The sequence below is a fragment of the Pongo pygmaeus genome, chromosome 10, assembly GCF_028885625.2.
Source record: "Pongo pygmaeus isolate AG05252 chromosome 10, NHGRI_mPonPyg2-v2.0_pri, whole genome shotgun sequence".
Classification (NCBI taxonomy): Eukaryota; Metazoa; Chordata; class Mammalia; order Primates; family Hominidae; genus Pongo; species Pongo pygmaeus.
In genome coordinates this window covers 88,605,781-88,618,598 of record NC_072383.2, presented here as the reverse complement: position 1 = coordinate 88,618,598, position 12,818 = coordinate 88,605,781, and positions in this window count along the sequence as shown.

The window sequence follows — 12,818 nt, the reverse complement described above, 5'->3', positions numbered from 1 at the left end:
AGGTCTCTTTGGGTTCTCATGACAACACATCTAGGAATACTCCTCTGGCTCACAAACTGGGTGACATAAAAAGCTGCCAATTTTATGTAGAACCTTGAGTACAAAAGGGCTCTGCAGCAGATCCAGAATGTAATATAATCAATCACACAGTTAGGTCAGGTAGTCTGAAAGACCTGATGGTGCTATTGTCATCAGTGGTAGAAAAGATGCAGTGTAGAATTTATCCCAAGCCATAGAGGAAATATCATAATGACCTACCAAGTCATTAAATTGAGGAAGTCTAGCAGCATCCATTATAAAGTAGAAATGGTACAATCAGGATAAAACATGAGCAGTAAGTAGTAGAGATGATGAGTTAAGTTTTATGAGCAGATAGGCCCCCATGTGACTCACAATGGTTTCTACAACACTCCCCCCTCGTTTCACATATATAGCCATATGCAGCTATGACTCGCTGAAAAAGGAGGAAAGAGGTCAGCTTAGTACATGGTTGAAATACAGTAGTAGCCTTGAAATACAGTAGCTCAAAAATAACCTCCCAGTAGGCAGAACTTTACATGGTGTACCAGGTCATCTTTTTTCTATGGAAGAAAAAGTTGGCTGAGGTGAGAATATATATAGACTCAAGGTCAGCCACCACTGACTTTGCTGATTTTTCTGGGTTCTGAAAGGAAAAGTAATATACAAGTAAAGATAAGAAGCTCTAGGAGGGAGTTATGTGAAGGGTAGATTAACACATGATAGGGAGGAGCATACTAACACTCATCAGAAAACACTCACCGCGGAAGAGAAACAGAAAAATCAATCAGACAAAATAAACTGGTCAATTGATGTTAGAGTCTTTCTGATTGGCTACATGGAGGCTATGCATGGGCTTAACAGCATGAACTCCCACTTACCAAGGCCGTCTAGCAATGGCTGCCTCTGAATATTCAACTTCCCAGCAACAGAGACCAATGCTTAGCTCCTGATATGATATATACCAAGGGAATATTTGGTAGCAAGTTGATTATATTGGACCATTTCTACCTCGGAAGGCTCAGCAATTTATTCTGAGTATGTGTTTGCCTTTCTTGCCCACAGAGCCTCAGTCAGCACTGAGGGGCTTACAGAGTACCTGATCCCACAGAAATGGAATCTAATCTGACGTGGGACCCATTTTATAGCTAAGTAGCTATAGGAATGGGACTATGACAACAGAATGCACTGTTAGCATTCCATCTCTGCTGTATAGAAGTTGCCACTCTGATAAAGCATTAGAACAGACTGATAAAAGCACACAGAAATTGATACTCCCAGGGAATACTCTGCAAGAATGGGATGCACCATTTATCATGCAACATTTGCACATGCAGTATCAGAGACTTCTGTTTGATGCTATTCTTTGGTGAAAACCATCTGTCTACGTACCAAAGGTTGGAAAAGAAGGTGGTGCCACTTATCATTTCCAATGATACACAAAGGAATTTTATACAACCTTACCCGCAGAATTAGAGGGCCTGGTCCCAAAGGAGGCAATTTATCCAAGGGACAAAATAAAGATCACATTGGAACTACAAGCTATGGCTGCCATGTGAGCACTCAGGACTTATTTTTCATAGAGACCAGCAGGCAAGAAGAAGTATCACCATATTGGAAGTGGTAATTGACCCTATTTATATGGACAAGATAGGGTCTGCAGACATACATGTGGAACTCAAGTAATCAGTTTGGACATCTCTTGGTACTCTCTTGATTACTTGGGACTGTGACTGCACAAACACAGAACTCTCTCCTGAGAATAGTATGGTTAGCAGAAACTCAGTTATCTCAGGAAATATTGTGGGCCACAGCTTTGGTGAGCCACCAAGATTGGCAGGAGGTGACAGCTGAGTGCAAAAGAAATTTAGAATAAAAAGTGAAGGTGTAAAATAAGTGCCAGTTGTAATCCTGAATATAGCTGAATCATTGAGGCTGTAGCTCATCCCACTAACCTCCCTCCTAAATATTCCCTGAAGAAGAAAGACCCACCAAAGCAAGTGAGGCTTCCCAAAAGCATATGGTATCTGTATAAGGAAGTGGTGGACTGCAGCAGCTGATGAATTCCCTACACAGGTCTTTCATAAAACAATTTGCTGCTGTTCTGCTGCAAAAAGTGCAGTTAGGAGGATCACTCCCACCTTCAGCACCTTCAGGATCTGCCTCAGCTTTCAGGTCGAGGCTGTGAATTTCCTGAGCAAATCAGCCAAGAATAAGCATGGAGGAAGTACTATGTCTAATCATTTCTGCCTAACAGATGACTCCTCTAAAAATGGATCTTTGCTTCAAAGTTCTCCTTCTCTTTGGCAGAGACTTTTATTTCTGTGCATTGTATGGTCTGGGGCTCTCTCTGCCCAGCTCCTGCTTCCTCTCCACTTCCTTTTTACATATATTAGATCTAAAGGCTTTCCACCCAATTTTTCTTATTCGTCATTTTATCTTTTACAGTACGTATAACCCAATAAGTTGTTGTCACCCTTAATTCTGTCTCGGTGTCTGTTTCCCAAGGGTCCTATCTGATGCAGAACTTCAGAATATGTTACAAGTATGTTTGTTAAGATTATTCAGCATCAAGGTAAATTTTAGCTGAAGAGCTTTTCATAATATCTTGTATGACACATGCTCCAATTAGAAATCAATTACGCTTGAAATTTCTTTGGGGTTTGTCCTCCATATTACCAATATGCACTTCATTTCTTTGATAATTTATTTTTCTCCTTCCTTTGTTGACATGCTCCTATTTTATGTCCTTTTATTATCTTTCACCATTTTTTCCTGAGATCTCATTTTTGCTTCAAGATTTTATTCATATTAATATTCCTGCAATAACTTTCTGTAATTCATGGTGATACAGCTGGTGACCAATTGATTCAATTCTATATCTGTATTTTTCTGGTGATTCTACTCTAAAGAAGTTTTTCCTCTTCTTTTTCTCCTCTTTATAACATTATTTTATAGAACCTATTTCATTTATTATTATTATTGTTAATCTTTGAGGCGTTAAAGAAAAGCTGAGCTATATTTCAAGTTAGAACTTTTCCTGGTTCATGTAAAGTTCCTTATAAAGCACAAAGTTGTAGGAATGAACGACTTGATTTTTTTCTGGACAAAAGTGATTGATAGCTGAAATATTGCTCATTTCCCTCCATTTGTTTCCTGAACATAGGTGTGTCTTGTGCTTCTATATTTGGCAGCTCTTCTCTTCCTTCGTAAACTCCAGCTAAGTCTAGGGGATCTCCTGCCAATAGACACACCATGTTTCTATTGTTGAAAACAAGAAATGTTGGTTTTCTCTTCTGATAAGTGTCATCTACTTTGCACTGCAGTGTCCTGTAGGTCTCTCCTTAGATCTGCACCTCTGCTTAATTTTTTTTCTTTTTCTTTTTCTTTTTTTTTTTTTTTTTTTTTTTTGAGACGCAGTCTTGCCCTTGTCATCCAGGCTGAAGTGCAGTGGTACGATCTTGGCTCACTGCAATATCCACCTCCCGGGTTCAAGCAATTCTCCTGCCTCAGCCTCCCGAGTAGCTGGGATTATAGGTGCCTGACACCATGCCCGGCTAATTTTTGTACTTTTAGTAGAGATGGGGTTCCGCCATGTTGGCCAGGCTGGTCTCAAACTCCTGACCTCAGGTGATCTGCCCACCTCGGTCTCCCAAAGTGCTGGGATTACAGATGTGAGCCACCATGCCTGGCCACATCTGTTTAATTTTTATGGCATTTGACAACCCATTCTTTCACATTATAGTTGATATTCATTTGACTTTTAGTTTTATCCAAAATGAAGACAACATTTTTTCCTTTCCTTTCTCTTTATTGCTTGAGGATAATTTCCTAGAAGTGAAAGACATTAATCTGTCTGTCTACTTCAATATTTTAAAACCAGAGTTTTATATTTATATTTTACACATAATGCATTAGGGATACAATTTTCAAAACTATTAAACAATGTATTTTTTACTCTTTTTCTTAATCATACGTTTCTGATTCTCCCTACACATTGAATCAGTGACATCACTTCAGAGACAGAGAAAACACCACACAGCATTTTTTTTAAAGTACTGCTTAGCTTCATGTCTAAAATTAAATTTTGGCAAGGCTTATGAGAAAAGACTATATAGTAATGCTTTGTTGTAAACAAAAACGAACTATTAAACAATAAGTATCTTCCTTAAGATATAGCAAACAAAATGTGAATCTCTGACTATAGTTTTTCCTATTAACTATAGTTTATGGAGGATGGAGGATATGACATAAGAAAGAACCAAGGCAGGAACAGAGCCCTAATAAAGGAAGAAGTAAGATGGAGAAAAAAGGGCAGAATTGCAGGTTGTAGTTATTCAGGCTCCCCTCTTGTAGTCAAAATACAGAGGAAAGTTGCAACAGGTGATAGAAACATGAGTGTCATTTGGTGTAGCTAGCATAGCTAGCTCTCTGTGTGGCTAGTCTTTGCTTTCTAGGACACATCTCAAGAAAACTGCAAGCTCTTTGGAGAGCCTTATGATTAAGGGGAAAACTGACATACAATAAGGAGAAACCTGACATATATAAAAATGGCTAAAAAGATGATCAGCATATGGGTCTATAACATGACCTCTCAATTCTTCGTGTTTGGTGTGGAACAAGGGGGAAATCCAGAAGTTTCTATATACTCTGCTCAGAATAGCTGAGCAACCAATACACAAAGAGAGGCCAGCAATTGGGACAAGGAAGTCCCTGAGTGTGATGACCTTGAGCTCAGAGTCCATGAAAGTCTGAGTGTGATGACCTTGAGCTCAGAGTCCATGAAAGTCAGACAAATTTCAAGAAGATTTGCAGTTACAATAATCCAAAATTAGTGAAATTCTCAGAGACCACAAGCATAAACATGCAGTCCAGTGGATTGACATAAACCTGCCAGACTGCAGACAAGATCAATAGAAAAAAATAGGAGAGTAGATAGAAAAAAGTTCCATTTTTCTGAGCCTAGAACATATTTAACCCTCCCAGTATCCAGGCACCATTTCAAGAAGGATGACACATGAAAAGAGAAATTGACAGAAAAAGGGAAAGAAAGAGACCTAATGAGGAGTGAGAACTCTGAAGTAACTTAAATAAACTTTTTTAAACTTTAAGAAGCTAAATTATATTCGACTGGTAAGTTTCCAATTTTTCTACCAAAAATCAGAAAAATAGAGACATGACAATTAGGGTTGTAGAAATATTAATAATTTAATTTGTTTTTGCATTTAGTAGCTATGCAAAATTGAAATTACATTATATACAAGGTAAACTTTTACCCTGTTTTCTTAAGTTAATGTCATGAAAATCATTTTCAATTTTATTAAAACTATTTGCAAACATCTACTTTAATGACTGTATAATATTCTAATATTCTACCTTGTAGAATTCTACCTGGTAGAATATTATAGTAGTTTAAAAAATAATTCCATTAACACTAGGTACCTGTATTTTTCTTTTATTAATTATAGAAATTATGACATAACAAGTGAGCTATTTTCTACTGTCCTAGAATTGTGCCTAATGTCAAAGTCTGGGGACAATAATTACTAATTATTTCATATTTGAAAGGGAGTCACTGGTGAGCATTCAACAAAAGGAAACAGATGTCACTCTCGAAGCTTATAGGAGGTGTGTGATGGCAAACCTTATGTGTCAACTTGACTGGGCCATGAGTGCCCACAGAGTTTGTCAAATGTTATTCTAAATATTTCTGGGAGGGTGTTTGGATGAGATTAACAAATTGATAGACTGAGTAAAGTAGATTGCCCTCCCTAATGTGGATAGGCCTCCTACAATGAGTTGAAGGCCTGAATAGAACAAACAAAAGAACCAGACTCTTCCATAAATAAGGAGAATTCATCCTAGATTACTGCATTTGAGCTGGGATATCTGTTTTTCCAGCTTTTGGCCTCAGATTGAAGCATCACCTCTTCATGGGCCTTGAACCTGCTGGCCTTCAGACTGGAACTACATCATTGCCTCTCCTGGGTCTCCAGTTTACTTGCTAGAAGAAGAATTTGGGACTTGTCAGCTTCCATAATCACGTAAATTGATTCTTTACTTATCTATTTATATCTCTTGTTGGCTTTGTTTTTTTGAGGAACCCTAATACAAGTGACAGAGCTTCTGCTACCTAAGCCTCATACTCACATATGTAATCTCTCAAATACAAAGACAGGGCAGGAAAAAAAGAAGGCAGCAGTCAAGAGACATAGGCTATGCCTAGAGACCAGCATCTCGGGAAGCAGTTTAGTCATTCTCCTTTCCCTAGAGAGCTTGAGAGAGTTGCTTCCTTCATACCCTAAGCCAAGAAAGGTGGCAGCTCTGAGACACTCGCAGAGACAGTGAGGCCTGAAAGGAGGGGAGAGTGGCATCATTCTTCTAGTGGCTTGCTGCCCTGCATCTCTATAGACCTCTGCAGTGCTCCCAGCAGAGTGGAATCAGTCGTGGTGAGGTACCTGTGATGAGTACTTACATGTATTCCCTGTTTGCAGATGTATGTCCACAGGAAAAACGGGGCTAGAGATTTCTGAAGAAAGAAGAGACTGCTGGAGAATCCTGTGCCAACAAGACCTGAAGGGAACTTGGTGAAGAATGTCCCATGCCAGTTGTTCTTAACTCTCAAAAAGTGTAGAAGATGACCTAGTACAGTCTGCAGATCCAAGTGAAGTGTTAGAAAGGTTAGGGGAAAAGGAGAGTTACCAACGTAGATCTGGGAAAAAAAAAAAAAAAAAACCCTTCCCCACTGGGAGGGCTGAAGGGAAATTAGGAGTCTTCATCCATAGTTGGGGATACAATAAAACTAAACACTCCCCAAGAAACTATGCTCACCGTCAATTCAGAGACCAACAACAGCAGGAGACGCAGGAGGAAATAGAATCAGATCAAATCAGAGAGAGAACAAGGACGCCACCTAGAAACACCTTCTTGGGACACACACTGGGACACAGGCCATTTTCATAGTACAATCTATTCTCTTCTAGTCTCTTCCTTTTCCTGCCCACAGGGGATAGATTTTGAAGGGGAAGGGTGCCCAGAGCCACAGCTGCCTTTCTGCCTCACATCAAATCTCTTTGATTCAACAGTCTAGTTTTGCTGAGAAGGGGGCAGGCTTTGAGTCAGATAAAAAATATGAAATCTGAATCTATATAGTACTTACTACATTTCCATAAGTAAAAAGTAGTCGGAAGTTCATTAATTCTGCTCAAAATTTTGTTGAAGGATAGTGAAAGGGGGATTTAACATGCTACAATTTAAATCAGAGACTAGAAGAAATAATACTATTTCAGGATATATACCCAAGAGGCTGAAACTTCTTAGCCTTTTTAATGAACCAATTATACCAACGGATTGAAATTAAGAGTCTAGTGCATTATAGCTTCTAATTGTTTTCCCTCTAGATTTTCAGTTGTTTCTTTAGGATAGATTCCTAGAAATAGAATTACTGTATTAAAATATTTTTGGTAATGAGGAATAGAAACACATTTGAACTATCTTGTATTAAAGAAGGAGATCTCACTGTGATATAATCACAGAAGTGTGACATGAACTCCATGGACGGCGATGCCGCTGGGCTTCAGGCTAGGATGTACCCAGGAACTGGAAAACTGCAAAACTTTTCTATTTACCATTTTGATTGTCTGCACATCTGCCTATAATTTCTCTGTTGACAAAGTAGTTTCTTCTGCCTCTCTTTAGTCTGAATTTTTACACTAGAATCTTTAAATACTCTACAACCAATTTTATTGTATTATTTAAGACCTAAGTGTCTCCAAAAAGAAAAAAAAATTCTCAACACCTAACCAGTTGTCCCAGCTTTCTAATGAATAATTCACCTTACCTTACTGATTAATGTTTCTACTTTATTATATACTAAATTATATAATAGAATTTATTTGTAGTCAGGCTAATTCTTCATAGTTCTGTACTGATTTCATAATTATAATTTCAGAACGTGTTTTAGAATCTGGGAGATCTAATCTTTCTAAAGAACTTTTTTTCATTGTTCTTAGCTATTTTTCACTTTTTCATGTAGTTGAATTTCAAAATCATCTTGTCACAATTAAAAATGAAAGCTTCAATGATATTTTGACTGGGATTAAGTTAGATTTGTGCATTAATTGTTGTTCCTCACTGGAATATGGAATATCTCCACATTTACTTATTTCATATTGTGTGTGCCTGAGTAATTTTTGGTTGCTTTTTTAACAGATCATACATGAATTTATGAAAGTATCAATTGTAAGATATTACTTTTTATTTATTTTCTAATGTATTTTTGCTCATATATAGAAAATGTATTAGTTTGTTGCATTTTTTACATACGTAGTTACAGAACACTTACTAGTTCTAACAATTTTATCAGTAGATTGTTTTGGCTCTTTAGTTGGTTTTTGTATTTTATATAGTATTACTTCCTAGTTTACACTAGACTTGCTCTTTTCCTTTTTATCCCTGGGCACATGGATCAATGCTTCCTCTTCTTCCTGCTTCAATGATATGATGCATTTTTAGCTTGCAGTTGCAGTGCTTTCTTTTACATGGGCCCCAAGAATGACAGTATGCATTGGAACAAAGCAATCCCACAAATACACATTATTTATAGTGAATTGATTAACAATATCTGTGCTTATAAAAATCAATTAAACAAGATTACATACTATAGCAGTTTCCAAACAGTGCCCTAAAACTATAAACTATAATTAGTGGTATATAGTTCATGTGACAAAATGTACAAACAGCCTGTAGCCCTGGTGAAAGACTCTATTGCCTCTAACAGATCAGTTAGTTATTGCTTACCGTTCAAAAACTGAATAACTGTGTCTCCTTTTGAGAGTAAACCCAGGTCCAGGTATGCTGGAAAGCCTCTGCTATTTAGAAGGATCCAGCCAATATCGTCTTAATTGAATTTACATGAGTAGAGGTAGATGTTCTAAGACCATGAATTTACATGAGTAGAGGTAGATGTTCTGGGTTCACTTATGTCTATTAAGGAAAACATCCTTCTCTTAAATTTATAATTACCCAACTGATATTTCTAGGTAGATAAAGATTCCTTCCGTTGAAACACTTAAATGTAGAGAAAATACCACTCAGGAACAAGATGAAGGAATTTGGTATCATTTTTCCTGCATAGATTCCTTGGAATCTCACATAAGGGTTCTGTCCTATTTGGGTTAGCCCTCTTAGAGGAGTCAGGAGCCCGGCCTTTAGTGGATGCCATGCCTAGGTCTTTCATTGTTAGCCTAGTCCCCCCACAGGCTTGTTGTCAATGACACCATCTTTGTTCCTGCCTTTTATCTCAGAACCACTGACCTGATATTGCTTGAGCTGAGATAAAATAATAATATCTGTAGATGTTCATAGTGCTCCAAGTGGGAGGCTTGACATCACAGTAACTCAGAAAAAAGATAAAAAGCTATAGCTAGCAAACAGCAGAGTGCACGAGCTCCAACTTTAATTGGAGCTGCTATGTTGAACAACAAAGAAAACAGGTTGACTCACTTGGTTTCTATTGTACTGGAGTGATGGGGTTATTTTAGTATGTGTCCTAGCTATTCCTTCTACAGCATCAAATAGAAATAGATTGGTCCAAGCTCTAGTGAATGCATTTGGCTCATAATATAGTTTGTATTTAAATCAAATTTATAGTTGCCCAAAATAGATTCTCCAACTGCGCAGAAGTCATATAAGTAGCAGGCAGAATGATAAGGATTTTTTTTTTCATGCATTCAAAAACACATAAATTGCTAAAGATACACTTTTCAATTGTTATCCATCCTACTGAGACTATTGCAAGGGTTCCGGTTCTCCTCAATTACACTGAAATGATGCACTTCTGTCTGCTGTTCTTTTAAATCCCTATTATCTCTAAATGGGTTTTTCTGCAATATTAAAAGGTGTCAAGAAAACACCAAGAAGCTCAAAAGGTTGTTGGTTCTTTCTTTATCTTTTTCTGCATTACTTTTTCCCCTTTTTCTTTCTTTTTATGAGGGTTCATGGGTACAGTTTAACTTTATTCTTCCAAAGTAAGTGTTCTCAACTGGGACATTTTGCTTCTTAGGGGATCTTTGACAATGTTTGAAGACATTTTTGGTTTTCACAACTGTGCACGGATGGGGAGATTTGCTACTAGCTCGTGGGTAGAGGCCAGAGATGCTGCTAAACAGTCTATATTGTATAGGACAGCTGCCACAACAAAGATTTATTCAGCCCAAATGTCAATAAGATTGAAATTGTTCCAGAAGAAAAACACAAGATTGATTAGAAATATCTTTAATATGACTTTTAGAGAAGGCGAATTTACATATTTTCACTCTATAATTTTGAATTTAGATTGGGGGATTTGTGTCTTGTGGGGCTTATACAAGTGCACCATGCCTTGAAGTTACCAATGAATCATTAAAATTACTAATTTTAAAAAAAAAGCCATAGATCTGATGCCACTTTTCTATTTCATATTCTCCTCTAATATATTGCTAATATATCTAATTGAAGTTATTTGTCTGTGACAGAAAAATAGCCAGTTACATTTACCTAGAAAGAGTGGTATTCAAAGAAATTTTAAGTTGCTTTTTAAAATCTTTTGATGAGAGGATAGAAGACACTCTATTCTAAAAGGTGGCATCTTGGCATTTGAAAAAGCTGCAGGAGAAGGAAGGTCACTCACACCTTCCCCTTGCATTTTTCCCCTGAAGCAGGTCATAAAACCTAGGAAGGACCTTCCTATGCTCTTCTTTCCTTAAGCACATCATAGGACTCTCAGTCAAAAAGAACTCATAGGACTCTCAGTCAAAAAGAACTCTTCCTTGACTTAGAGGAAAGAAATATTCTTATTAACAAAGACACAGAAACACCAGGAACACTTCAAAAAAAATAGGCCCTTGTCAAGTTCCCCCAATAAAAAGACACTAGATCATATCTTTTTGTCCTCCAATCACATTTCTCGACAACTGTTCACTCTTTATCAAACCTAAAGATAAAAATACACAAGTTTACCGATTTCTTTGGGTCTTCATTTTCAAAAGCTCTCATATCCTGTAAAAGCTATATTAAATAAATATGTATGTGTTTCCATTCTTAATCTGTCTTTTTGTACAGCGGCCTCAGCTATGAACCTAGGAGTAAGTAAGAGAAAGATATAGGTTGTCCTCTGCTACACTGAGAAGGCTAAATTTTTATGTATATTTTGATTCTATCAACATATAGTGAAGAGTCTTTGGTGAACCCTAATTTTATAGTTTGAGTGTTGGTCTTACCTTTAACACTTTTACTTTTTATTCTTTACTTTCATTTTTACTTTTCTTTCTTAGTTTTTTCAAGGGTTCTGATAGGCAACATTAGTATTTGAAGTTTTTCATATAAAAATGCTCTTATAAAATATGGAAAAGTTATACACATATTGACAGTTCAGAAATCACTTGATCCAAGGCACAATGTGATCAAAGCCAAACAGTAAAATCCACATGTGTGGGCTGGCTGGGGCCAGTCGTCTTACAAATAATAAAGGAATTAAAGAGATCTGTCTTCTGATACCTGTGTTCACATCTGGTATGACGTCTTAGATAAAGGAACATTTTGCCTTAACCCGACCTCAACCCCTTCTCAGGCTTTCAGAATTAGATTTACACAACTACATCAAAAATTTTAAAAAATCCTTTCTAAAACAGCTCCAACAGAGGAAAAAAATGTGCTTCCTTCAGAGACTCCTACTAAACATCAAGTGTTCAATCTGGTGTTTCTCCAAACCTATCGGTAGAAATAAAAATGTCACTATTGAAAGCAGTGCTCCTTCACTGTGGATGGTTCTATCCCCCAAGAGATGCACGACATCTGGAGACATTTTTGGTTGTTACAACTGGGGAGGGGGGTATCACTATTGACATTGAGTTGGTAGAGGCCAGGGATGCTGCTAAATTCAGGACAGCTCCCCCACAACAAAGAATTACACAGTCCCAAATATCAATAGTATTAAGATTGAAAAACCCTGATTAAAGGGATAAACCAAAGATGAGTTCATAGGTGAACCCCATTCTCTTTAATGTAGTTAGCTACAGAGTAAGAAACCAGACTGGAAAACATGTTTCTAAACTAATGGGTTTTTTTCCTCTCTTTTTATTCTTTTACTTTAGGGATTTTGGATTTAGTGCTTATGATAGTGAAAGTGTATGTTTAAAAATTTTATAAAGCAAATTAAAGGCTTCATTGCATTTTTATTCCCATTCTCTCATGTTACTCGACATCATCCCACAGTATGCAGGCTTCCAAGGCAAACTAGTCTGTCAGTCACTTGAGAGCACAGACCACTATAGAAGCCAATTCCGACAAATCTGATTTGAAATAGTTCCAAAAAGACTCTCCTGAGCCTGATTTTTCCATGGATTACACCTAAAGGATGCTCTAGGGCCCTTCAACTGATATGTCACTTTGTGAATACAGCAGCAAAATCCCTGACCACTAGTCCTCTTGGGTGCCCATAGCATAAAGCTTGAGTAAGACATAGTTGGAATAAATAAAAATTAAGAGGTGGTACAAAGGAAAAATATAAATAGCTTTGAATATGGTTTGCCAAAATTAAACAGTAGATAAAGAAATTAAGATTACAGGGGGAAAAAGTAGATTATGGTTATGAATAATGGGTTATTAACGAAAAACAGACATTCGGGCCATGTTTTTGACCTTTGATGTTAACAAGAACCATAGACAGCACTTTCACCCTGCTGCTGCCTAACCCATTGTGGGCCAGCTCAGGGACATTGTTAGACTGAAAAATATCGTGGGTCTGAATTGTATGGTCAGTT